General features: G+C 29.6%; 1 protein-coding gene and 1 long non-coding RNA gene across 2 annotated transcripts in view; one reads left to right on the forward strand and one right to left on the reverse strand.

The window, feature by feature from the left end:
• LOC117170347 (neuronal acetylcholine receptor subunit alpha-7-like) overlaps positions 1 to 10554 on the forward strand; it is a 1604403-nt gene that overhangs the window by 1089816 nt on the left and 504033 nt on the right. The window lies entirely within an intron of this gene.
• Positions 4729 to 5613, reverse strand: LOC117170351. Its single transcript, XR_004466773.1, has 4 exons — positions 5453 to 5613; positions 5202 to 5292; positions 4930 to 5106; positions 4729 to 4860 (listed from the first exon to the last, which is right to left on the reverse strand). It is a non-coding gene; the product is annotated as an uncharacterized LOC117170351 (long non-coding RNA).

Below are 10554 nucleotides of genomic sequence, written 5' to 3' on the forward strand. Positions count from 1 at the left end.
GTATCGACCTAAAAGGAGTGTATGTTGAAAAATAAAACCGACTTTGGCCAAAAAAACGTCTCCGTGTTTCATTTTTCAGGGACTTATCAGACTGCCTAGTATTTATATGTTAATCCACATTTGAAAGAAATTAAAGAAATTGGCGATTTTGGAATTCATCTTTTTGAGATAAAAGCTGAATTATTTGGTTGAAAAATTAATTATTTTGTTGAAAATGAAACTATTTTGTAAAAAAGTCGTCCTTTCTATCAAAAGTTCAACTACTTTGTTTATTTTTTTTTTATTTGAAGGTTCATCACTTTCGTTGAAAATACATTTTTGAAACTGAAAATAAAAAAAATTTAACTGTTTGGTTGAAAGTTTAACTCTTTGATTGAAAACTCATGTTTTTCGCTTAAAAAATTCAACTTTTTGTAGATAATTTGTCTTTTTGACCTTAAAATTAAATAATTTCATTGAAAGTGCATGTATTTTGTTTAAAATTTGTCTTTTTATGTAGATCACTAATTTTCTTGGTCGAAAATTCATCTATTGGTTGACAATTTAAAAACTTTGCTGAAAACTCGTTTATCCTGTTAAAAATTATTTATCTTTATCTAAAAATGTAACTATTATAGGATTGATTAAAAATTAATCGTAAATATTGGTTAAGTTGAAAAATCTTTTTTTTGATAGAACATTAATCTTCTTGGTCGAAAATTGACCATTGAAAATGTTTTTTTATTTTGAAAAATTAATTTTAAGTGAATATTTGAAAAGATTTTAAAAATTAAAAAAATTAAAGAATCAGGACGATTTTAAGGCAATTTTATTTATTTTGTCAACTAATAAGATGAATTTTCGACCAAGAAAATTAATGATCTGCAAAAAAAGACAAATTTAAAACAAAATACATGAATTTTCAACGAAATTATTTAATTTTAAAGTCAAAAAGACGAATAATCTACAAAAAGTTGAATTTTTTAAGGGAAAAATATGAGTTTTCAATCAAAGAGTTAAACTTTCAACCAAATAGTTAAATTTTGAAACATAATTATAAAACGTTGTTTAAAAAAGCGTATTTTTTTACAAAGTAGTTCAACTCTTAGTGAATAATCGACTTTTATATTCAAGACGATGTACAGTTGATATTTCAACCAAACAATTGCATTTTTGACCAAAAATGATACATTTTCATCCAAAAAAATTTAATTTCTACCAAACAAGGTCAATTTCCAACAAAATACATGAACTTTCGACGAAATTATTGAATTTATAAAGTCAAAAAGAATATTATCAACAAAAAAGCTGAATTTTTAACCCCAATATATAATTTTTCAAAAAAAATTTAAATTTTCGACCAAATAGTTGAACTTTCTATTAAATTGTTGACTTTTAACGCCCAAAAGATGCATTTTTTACAAAACAGTAAAATTTTAAAAAAAAAGTTAATTTGAAGGCAAATAGTTGAATTTTCAACTAAAATTATGAATCCTGAATAAGAAAAAATTAATTTTTTTACTAAGTAGTTCAACTTTAAGTGAACAATCGAATTTTCCACACAAAAATTATTATTTTAATTTTTAAGAATATAGTTGCATTTACAACAAAACCACTTTGCAACCGAAAAATATTTAATGTTGACATTTCAAGCGAAAAATTTAATTTTTAACCAAAAAGTATAAATTTTTCATAAAACAATTTGATTTCTACAAAGAACCCAGGAAACAAAAATCCATTCACTTGCATCTGAATGGGTTTTGAGGTCTTCTGAATTGCGTATCTGTCACTGGAATTCTAGATAGTTGCCTATAGGTTAGAGTGAGTTTTGAATGAGAAGTGAAAATTTTTATTCGGCCACGTAACTTTTTTCTCGGACCCATTCAGTAGCGATTATGAATCAGCATTAACCGATAGAGGAACGATAATTCCGATAAAAAGTTACTAATTTAAATAAAACAAATTGAAATTAAATAGTTAAATTTATTTATTAAAAAATAGGTCAATTGGCAACTTTTAAGAAAATCCTGGCTTACACGTAGTCTATTTTTATTTACAGACTATTTATTTTTAGTTATTTTAATTGATTTTGCTGAAAATTTTTTTGACATGTTTGCATCACAGCACATCAGAATGTTAAAAATTTATTTATTTATTTCACATTTACCATATATGAATCTTAAACTTATAAAAACTAACACTCACGTTTTATCTTAGCGAAATTACCTAGACCAAAAATGCGGGTATTGAAAGTCTTAACATTTGGATGTTTGTGATGCAAATGGATGTAAGCGAAATGCGGAGTTTGTTTCTAACACGTGGACTCCCTGCAGCCATTATCATGTGCACTGAATAAGATGAATATCACTGGCTCTTAATTCAATGCAAATCTTATAATTTCTGTACAGGATAATCTAATAAAACTACTTTTTAAAAGAGAATTACAACGGAAGTTCCTCAAAATAAGCACTTACAGAGGCAATGGCGTCTTCGTTGTCTGGAAATCTCTGTCCACCGAGCCATTTTTTCAAGTTTGGAAATAAGAAAAAGTCACTGGGCGCTAAATCTGGTGAATACGGTGGATATTCGACCAATTCGAATTTTAGTTCTTCAATTTTAGGCATTGAAACGAAGCATGTGCGAACTCGGGCGTTGTCGTGATGAAAGAGAATTTTTTTTCTCGCCAAATGTGGTCGTTTTTTTTAAATTTCTTCTTTCAGCTGTTCTAATAATGATGCATAATATTCACCAGTGATTGTTTTACCCTTTTCAAAGTCCATGTTTATTCTCAGCTGAGAGCAAACGCGGCACCCATCTTGCCGATAGCTTTTTCATGCCCAATTTTTCATGTAGAATTGAAACAACTGCACCTATAGATATCCTTGTGGCCTCAGCTAACTCACGCACTTTTAATCTTCTATCCTTCAACACCATATCGTGGATTTTATTGATGATTTCGGGAGTACTTGCTTCTACGGGCCTTCCTGAACGTGGTTCGTCACTTATTCATGTACGACCACGCTTAAAGTCATTTATCCAGTTATAAACCGTTGCTAAGGCAGGGGCAGATGTTCCATGAACTGAGTCCAATTCATTTTTTATCTCATATGGAGTTAAACCCTTTAAATGAAAATGTTTGATTACCTCTCTGAACTCGTTGTTTTCCATTTTTCTTAACGAACAATTTTTTTTTTCAATTGGTTATAAAAACACGTAAACTCAGAAGATGTGGACTGTGACTGCACCATATATCTAGTCGGGAGTGGTGCTGACTGAAAACAGATGATTTGGAGCGATTCGCGCGCCATCTGTTGGTCATTCTAAGGACTTATTGAACTACCCTCGTATTACAATATTATTTAATTTGAATTTCTGTAATTTTTGATTAATCAGCATTGTACTATTCAAATTTATTACCTCATACTTCTCATTCGTAACAATTAATTCTTTAAAATTTTAATCTGCATAGTCTACTCAGTTAAAAACAGTCTGAGGTAACCTACAATTGGCAGATTCACGCTTATTGAAAATTGCTATGTGCGCATCGTATTTTTACCATTAGGTGTGATCTTTTAAGGACTCCATTTCATATTGAATCTCAACCCATTCATATGCATATTAATGAATCGTAGAATGCTCATAGGAATTATTTTAGGTTATTCAGTCTTATTCAACTCTATTCACTGAGCATTTTGACGAATGTGGAATGGCAGATTTAAAGCACCGCGCACAGGTGACCAATTAAAAATGTGGCCAACCGATTTCATTTTTATTATTTTAACCTGTAAATGACAGATACGCAATTCAAACCGACTCGCTTTCTATCGGTTCTTTTTTCCTGGGAAAGACGAATTTTCAACAAAATACACGATTTTTTAAACCAAAAATGGTATAGATTAATTGTCAGTTTCACAAATGTATTTTTCACAACACATAAAGGCATATTTTCATCCGAATGGTTAAATTTTCAGCGAAAGAGACGAACCTTTAAATAAAAAAATAAATTTTAACAAAGTACTCGCTAAATCTGAATCAGTTAAATTAAACTAATTATCAGTCAATTTTGACTAATTGTAGATGCAAGAACTCAGCAACTGACAATTAGTCAAAAGTGACTAATTGAATTGGTCATTTTCGTTTAACCAATTCAATTATTCAAACTGTGGACGTGGCGGGCCACCTGTCGCAATGGCGGACGGTGGCGAAACTACTGATTGGTTAGTCAAAATCTACCAATTGGTTAGACAAAATTTACTAATTGCTAAGTCAAAAATGAGACGCTTGCAAAGAGACGCGCATGCCCGTAACGCAGGCGTCCATTGGTTGCTTATTTGCCGCCTTATTTAAAATAAATCTATTCACAGTTTTAAAATAATCACATCAAAAATGTAAAATATTTATTTCTGAAACAATATTATTAAATTACATGGAACTTATCGTAGCCCAAAAAAAAAAATATTATATAAAGAACAAAAAAATAAACTAGAGACTGTTTGAAAGTTCAGTAGCAGCTAATTTAAAGTTCCTTAGTGCCGTTTCTTAATGAAAATTAAACTTTAAGGATTGAAAATTTAAGTTTTCATTACGTTACTCTTTTTCAAAGAAAGAAAATTTCTCCTTTCTTCACAAAAATCCCCTCTTAAGATGCCAAAATCCCCTATTTCTCCGTCAATTTAGTTGCTGAATTATTGTGATCCTTGTTACAATATAAAAAACTGAAATGCGTTTCTCATACATATTTATTATAAACTCACCATTTCACAGTTATAATCAAAAAGTCTAGGTTACTTGTCGTGAATTTCTGTGATAGTCGGTGACTTCCTTAAAATCCACTCTCTCTTTTTCTGCATAATTTGGCATCTTGTATTCCATTAAATATGCCTGAAATAGAAAATATAAAGTAAATAAAACGAATATTTCAACATGTTTCAACTAAAAATAGTTTCTTACTTTGCGGTTTAAATCTTCTTTACTCAGAATTTTCATATCCGAGTACTGCTCGGTTGATTTAGGACACAGCTTCCCCTTTTTAGTTTTGCGGTATTTTTTGAGATGAAAGTATCTTCTTTCGAGCATTCCATAAGCGTGTTTCTAGAAATCCTTTCCTAGCCTGTCTGTCAAAGTCTCCTGTCAACAAAAAAGTGAATGGGTAAAATTATAAGAAATGAATACATAACTTACATTACATATTCATACATTATATATTCGTGAGAATAACTTACGCATCCAGATTCTCCAAAATTGCTTTTTAAAAATGAAAACTCAGCAACAATTGCTTTGGCTAAATTCCACTTAGCTTCATCGCGGGGATAACTGAAATGAAAAGAAGAAAATGTTATGCAATCCGAAAATTTGTTTTTTGAATTGAACAAAATTTGCTTGACTCTCTATCAGAGATAAAATTAGTTTTAATTGAATAAACTAGCAGTTACTCTGACGTGCAATAAGAGCTGCTACCAGTGTTCACACTAACATTTTTCTTGCCTGTTCCCCGAATGTGCCGTTCTCTATTGCGTATAAGACTATAAATCCTTGCGGTTGTTCTCCAGTGTTAATCGAACGATACCATACTTCTGTGAAAACACCATGTTTTAAAACTAAGACTAAAATCGACAACTGCAAAATAGGTTGTGGTGATATTTACCGAAAACTGTGTCGAATCAATAACAGTTGACGTTGCATTAAGCATTAAGCCTCATTTTCTAATGCTTCCATTCGTGTTGATAAGTCCTTTTCTGAAGTGTCCACGCCTATAAATTTTATAAAAAACTTACCTCTGTTACAGAAATCTCTTTTTGTAGTTTGTATAATTTCATTACCGGACCCATTTTGATTTGCAGACTTCGAAAATCGGTTTTGGTAAGACTCAAAACCGCCCTGCCATCAATGTATTGTTCTGGAAAAAGACGTATATTTTTACTACGTGTAAGATGTTAGCAGAACTGTTTTACAAAGTTTGTAACGCTCAAAACAATTTAAAAATTTTATAAATTGCACATTCTGAGATAATCTCTCCAAGACATTAGACTCCGCACTGTTGTATGAAAACGAAATTTGTGATAAATAAGTCTCAAAACATTTGGATTGAATGAAATCGAATCGTTTACAATTTCTAGATGAATATAATAAATATTTCAGAATGTACCTGGAATAAAATTTGTATATCTATTTAGATTGATATAAAACATACAAAATGCATAAATTAATAACAATACAAAAAAATGATAAAAAAAGATTATATTAAGTGACATGTTTTTTATTTACTGGATAATAATTTCATCAATAATTTTATCAATAATTTTGTCAATGAAAAGCTTTATACGTTGCATGCACATTTGAGTAGAGTGCCGTGTTGGGATCACTACAAAGTAATTCAACTTTCAATCAGGCAGTCTCATTTTCAATGAAGATTATTTTTCGACTAATCATTTGGAAATTATTTATGAAATAAACTTTTTGAAGTGCCTGCAAACAGTTTAGTTCCGGGGCATTAGTTAAAGTGTTTGTTTTGCTTGTCTGAAGTTTTCGGCAAACCATATTGTGTGGTTTGGAAGTAAAGCTGGGGAAAATTGCAACACTTAACCTCAAAATACACACACACACACGCGCGCGCACGCACACGCGCACACACACATTAACCAAATTTAGCAAAATTAATTTTTTTTTAATTATCCCACAAAATAATAGTTCGCAGACGTCCGTCAGCATGTTCGCTATCATTTCCTAACATTTTAAGACAAAATCTATGTTATTACAGGGAAAAGCAGGGGGAACCCAACACTAATTAAATCGATAATTTCATAAGGATCACATATCTTCAATCCTAAAAATAATGAAATAATTTTTGAGAGCATTGAAAATTATTCTTCAATTGTTTCAACGCTGTAAAAACTTTATCGCACCTAAAATGTACCAAAAAAGGGAAAATTTTTGCAAGTTAAATGGCCAGCGCATGAATTGTATGAACATAAAAAAATTCGTCAATCGCACCATTAGGCATAATCGCTAATATAAATTTCGCTTCGCTATTCAAATATATTATTCTATTCAATTTTAACTATTCCACTTTATATATGGAAAACATTTTTCGTGAAAATTACAAAACAAATTATTCTTCTTACGTTTCAAAATTGCGGCTACTTTAGGATCAATAACCTTCTGCAGCTCGACAGCCATTTCATCAGTTGTCAAATCTTTAAAATTCTTCATGCTTCCTTACCTCAAATTGCTGAAAACATGAAAACAATAAAAAAAATTTCGAATCTATATTAAAAATGTTAACTCATTATCATTTGATATAATTTGTTTAAAGGCTAAGATCGATTACAAATGAAAAGGATTACTAAAAAGATTCATAAGATAAAGTAAAATCAGTATGATTTTACTAGAAGAATGCTAGGAAAATTGTGTCGTTTGCAAATTAGCAAAGGGCAAAGTTGCTTTACATTTATATGAGGTGTACATTAAGGGAATAAAATATATTTTTTTGTAATCGAAGTATATTACATTATATGAGGAAGCAATATATAAAATAGGTCCAAAATCTATAAAATTATGAAAATTTCTACCAGCACAATCGCGAAACACAGATTGTACGCAAAGTTTACGTGAATGTAATGATTGCGTTGTAGTTATGGTACATAATTCTAGAATTGTAAAAAATTTACTCACCAAAGAATTGTTTTAAGAAATTTCCTTCCGCTACTGCTGCCTTCTGATTTATTTAAGAAGAAGTTCAACCGCACTTTGTTTCACTTTACTCAAAACAAACTTAATCACTTTAAAAACTCCAAAACTTTCCACAAACTGCACTGACTGCAAAATCATGCACTGTTAGAAAAATCTGTATGAGGTTTAATATACATGTGTGTAAAGTAAATATGCAATACCGCTACTGAAATTTAATCCTCTACCGCCCACAGTGACATATATGTAACGTTCGGTAGCCTTGGAATTTTTTAAATATTACTTTAAGATGAATGGAATTTTTCACAGTATCCATTTATATGTTAGTCAGAAGGCTAGTGAGCTGAAAATTTTTTTTCATATACACTGCACCTGAGGCATAACATTCTTAAAAAACTCAAAGTAAACTAATAAAAAAATTTTTACCGGCGGTAGAGGGTTAACAAAAATTGGTGTAGTGAATTTAATAGTAGTGGAAGCTTCTAATGTGTCCCCTAAGGGTTTACATTTTTCTTACACCTTCTCTATTCCTTTACACACCCTCCACACACTTACTTGGTGGTGGAAGGGGGACCTACAGTTTAAGGTGGGTTCCGAACCACCAAGAGCAACAGCCTTAAGTACTTAGAGAAAACCTTTTTCTCTAGAGGTACCGGTCCCACGACTCTCCGGAGATGAACAACTCCCTTGCTAGGCTAGTGTTCACCGCATGGGCCATCGAGACTCTTCCAGAGTGCGAGGCGGGAATCGAACCCGCAAGCCGAAGGAGTGGGTCCAAAGCCTACGCTTTAGCCCCCACGACCATCGTCCCACTTAGTGAATTTAATATACATGTGTATTAAATTTAATATACAGGTCAGTATAGCAATGTGCGTGAAAACTCAACCTGCTTTCATTCCTTTGAATCTTGTCAAATATTCTCAATGAAATTAATAATCTAGAATTCGTAGACTCAGTTGTTACTTATAATGTAAGTGCAATGTACGGGTAAAATTTTTCCTGATTTTGCTCTGAATGGTCAAATTTTAAGGGGAATACAATTAATTGTAGGTTAAGTCTGTTATTTATTTGCTTAATTAAACTTTTCGACTTGTAATCCAATTTTTTTTTGGTTAACAGGAAGAATGTATCATGTTTTATTATTTAGAATCGAAAATTACAGCTAAACTTATTTTAAATTTGTGAAAAATGAAATTATATGATTTTTCTTGTGAGTGATTAACATGAAAAAACGGTTTTGGCAATGTTGTGAGTACATAAATTTTTACATGTATTGTCAAAAAATTATCCAAGTAGAGTAGAGAACCTGCAATTGATCCATTGATAAACTACAAACTTTGAAAACTTAAATTACTAAATTGGAAGGAAGGTTATGTAATGAAAGAAAAACAAGAATTTTGAGCCGTATATATAAATAAATATATTGGCTGGGTAGAAAAAGCCTGAAAGGCATGAAAAAAAACACCGAAAAGGACCTACAAAAAAGTTTGGGAATAAAAAAATAAAAATAAGTGCCCCTCGCCTCTAACAATTTTTCTTATTCTTTTTAAATATTTTACAATTCTCAAAAGCTTACTTTTTAAAAAAATCTGCAAAAATCTACATCGTGTTTCAAATTATTTGAAATAATTTTAAGTTTTAAATTAATTTTGCATCTTTTTAAAAATTAAAATTGTAGCGTTCAAAGTCAAAATTTAGATCATTACAATTTTAATAATTCAAGGCTTTCTATTTCGAATCATTCTGTTCAAATTCATATAGTTTTTAATAGTTGTTTATGATGCATTGTTTTAAATGAACGGTTAACTATTGCTAATAATTAACGAAATTTTTTTTTTAATTAAAAATTTCAAATTTAATGGGTCACAAATAAAATTTTTTAGACTGAAATAATATTGGAAGTCATCATTGAAAATAACTTTAAGAACTAATATCTATTAATTATTTAATTTTGAATGGATTCAGAATCATATTGTAAAATCAATTATTTTTCAATTTTTAATACCTTAAATTTAATTTAAAAAATGTTATTTAAAAATTCTTGCAATTAAAAAAAATCATAATCGAAAACAAATAAATTCATTTTCTATCAAATAAAAAGTGTTTTAACTAATAAAATTTCCAGGATAAAATTTCAACAAAAAATGGAATAGTTCAATTTCCAGATAAAAACTGTGATAAAAAATTGAATTAAACAAAAAAACGAATTTTCAACAAAATTGTTAAATTTGAAGGGAAAAGGTGAATTTTCGACCAAGAAGATTAATGTTCTATAAAAAAAAAACGATTTTTCAACTTAACCAATATATACGATTAATTTTTAATCAATCCTATAATAGTTACATTTTCAGATAAAGATAAATAATTTTTAACAAGAAAAGTGAATTTTCGACAAAGTTGTTAAATTGTCAACCAATAAGATGAATTTTCGGCCAAGAAAAGTAATCATTTACAAAAAAAGACATATTTTAAACAAAATACACGAATTTTCAACGAAATTATTGAACTTTAAAGTCAGAAAGACAAATTATCTACAAAAATTTAAGTTTTTTAAGCGAAAAATATGAGTTTTCAATCAAAGAGTTAAACTTTAAACCAAACAGTAAAATTTTTTTAATTTTCAGTTTCAAAAATGTATTTTCAACGGAAGTGATAAACCTTCAAATAAAAAATAAATAAATTTTAACAAAGTAGTTGATGTTTTGACCGAAAAGAGGACTTTTTTTTATAAAATAGTTACATTTTCAACAAAATAATTAATTTTTCAACCAAATAATTGAGTTTTTATTCAAACGAGATGAATTCCAAAATCGCCAATTTCTTTAATTTCTTTCAAATGTAGATCAAGATATAAATAAGACTATTATAATATAACATAATTATAATATT

The sequence above is a fragment of the Belonocnema kinseyi genome, chromosome 3, assembly GCF_010883055.1.
Source record: "Belonocnema kinseyi isolate 2016_QV_RU_SX_M_011 chromosome 3, B_treatae_v1, whole genome shotgun sequence".
Classification (NCBI taxonomy): domain Eukaryota; kingdom Metazoa; phylum Arthropoda; class Insecta; order Hymenoptera; family Cynipidae; genus Belonocnema; species Belonocnema kinseyi.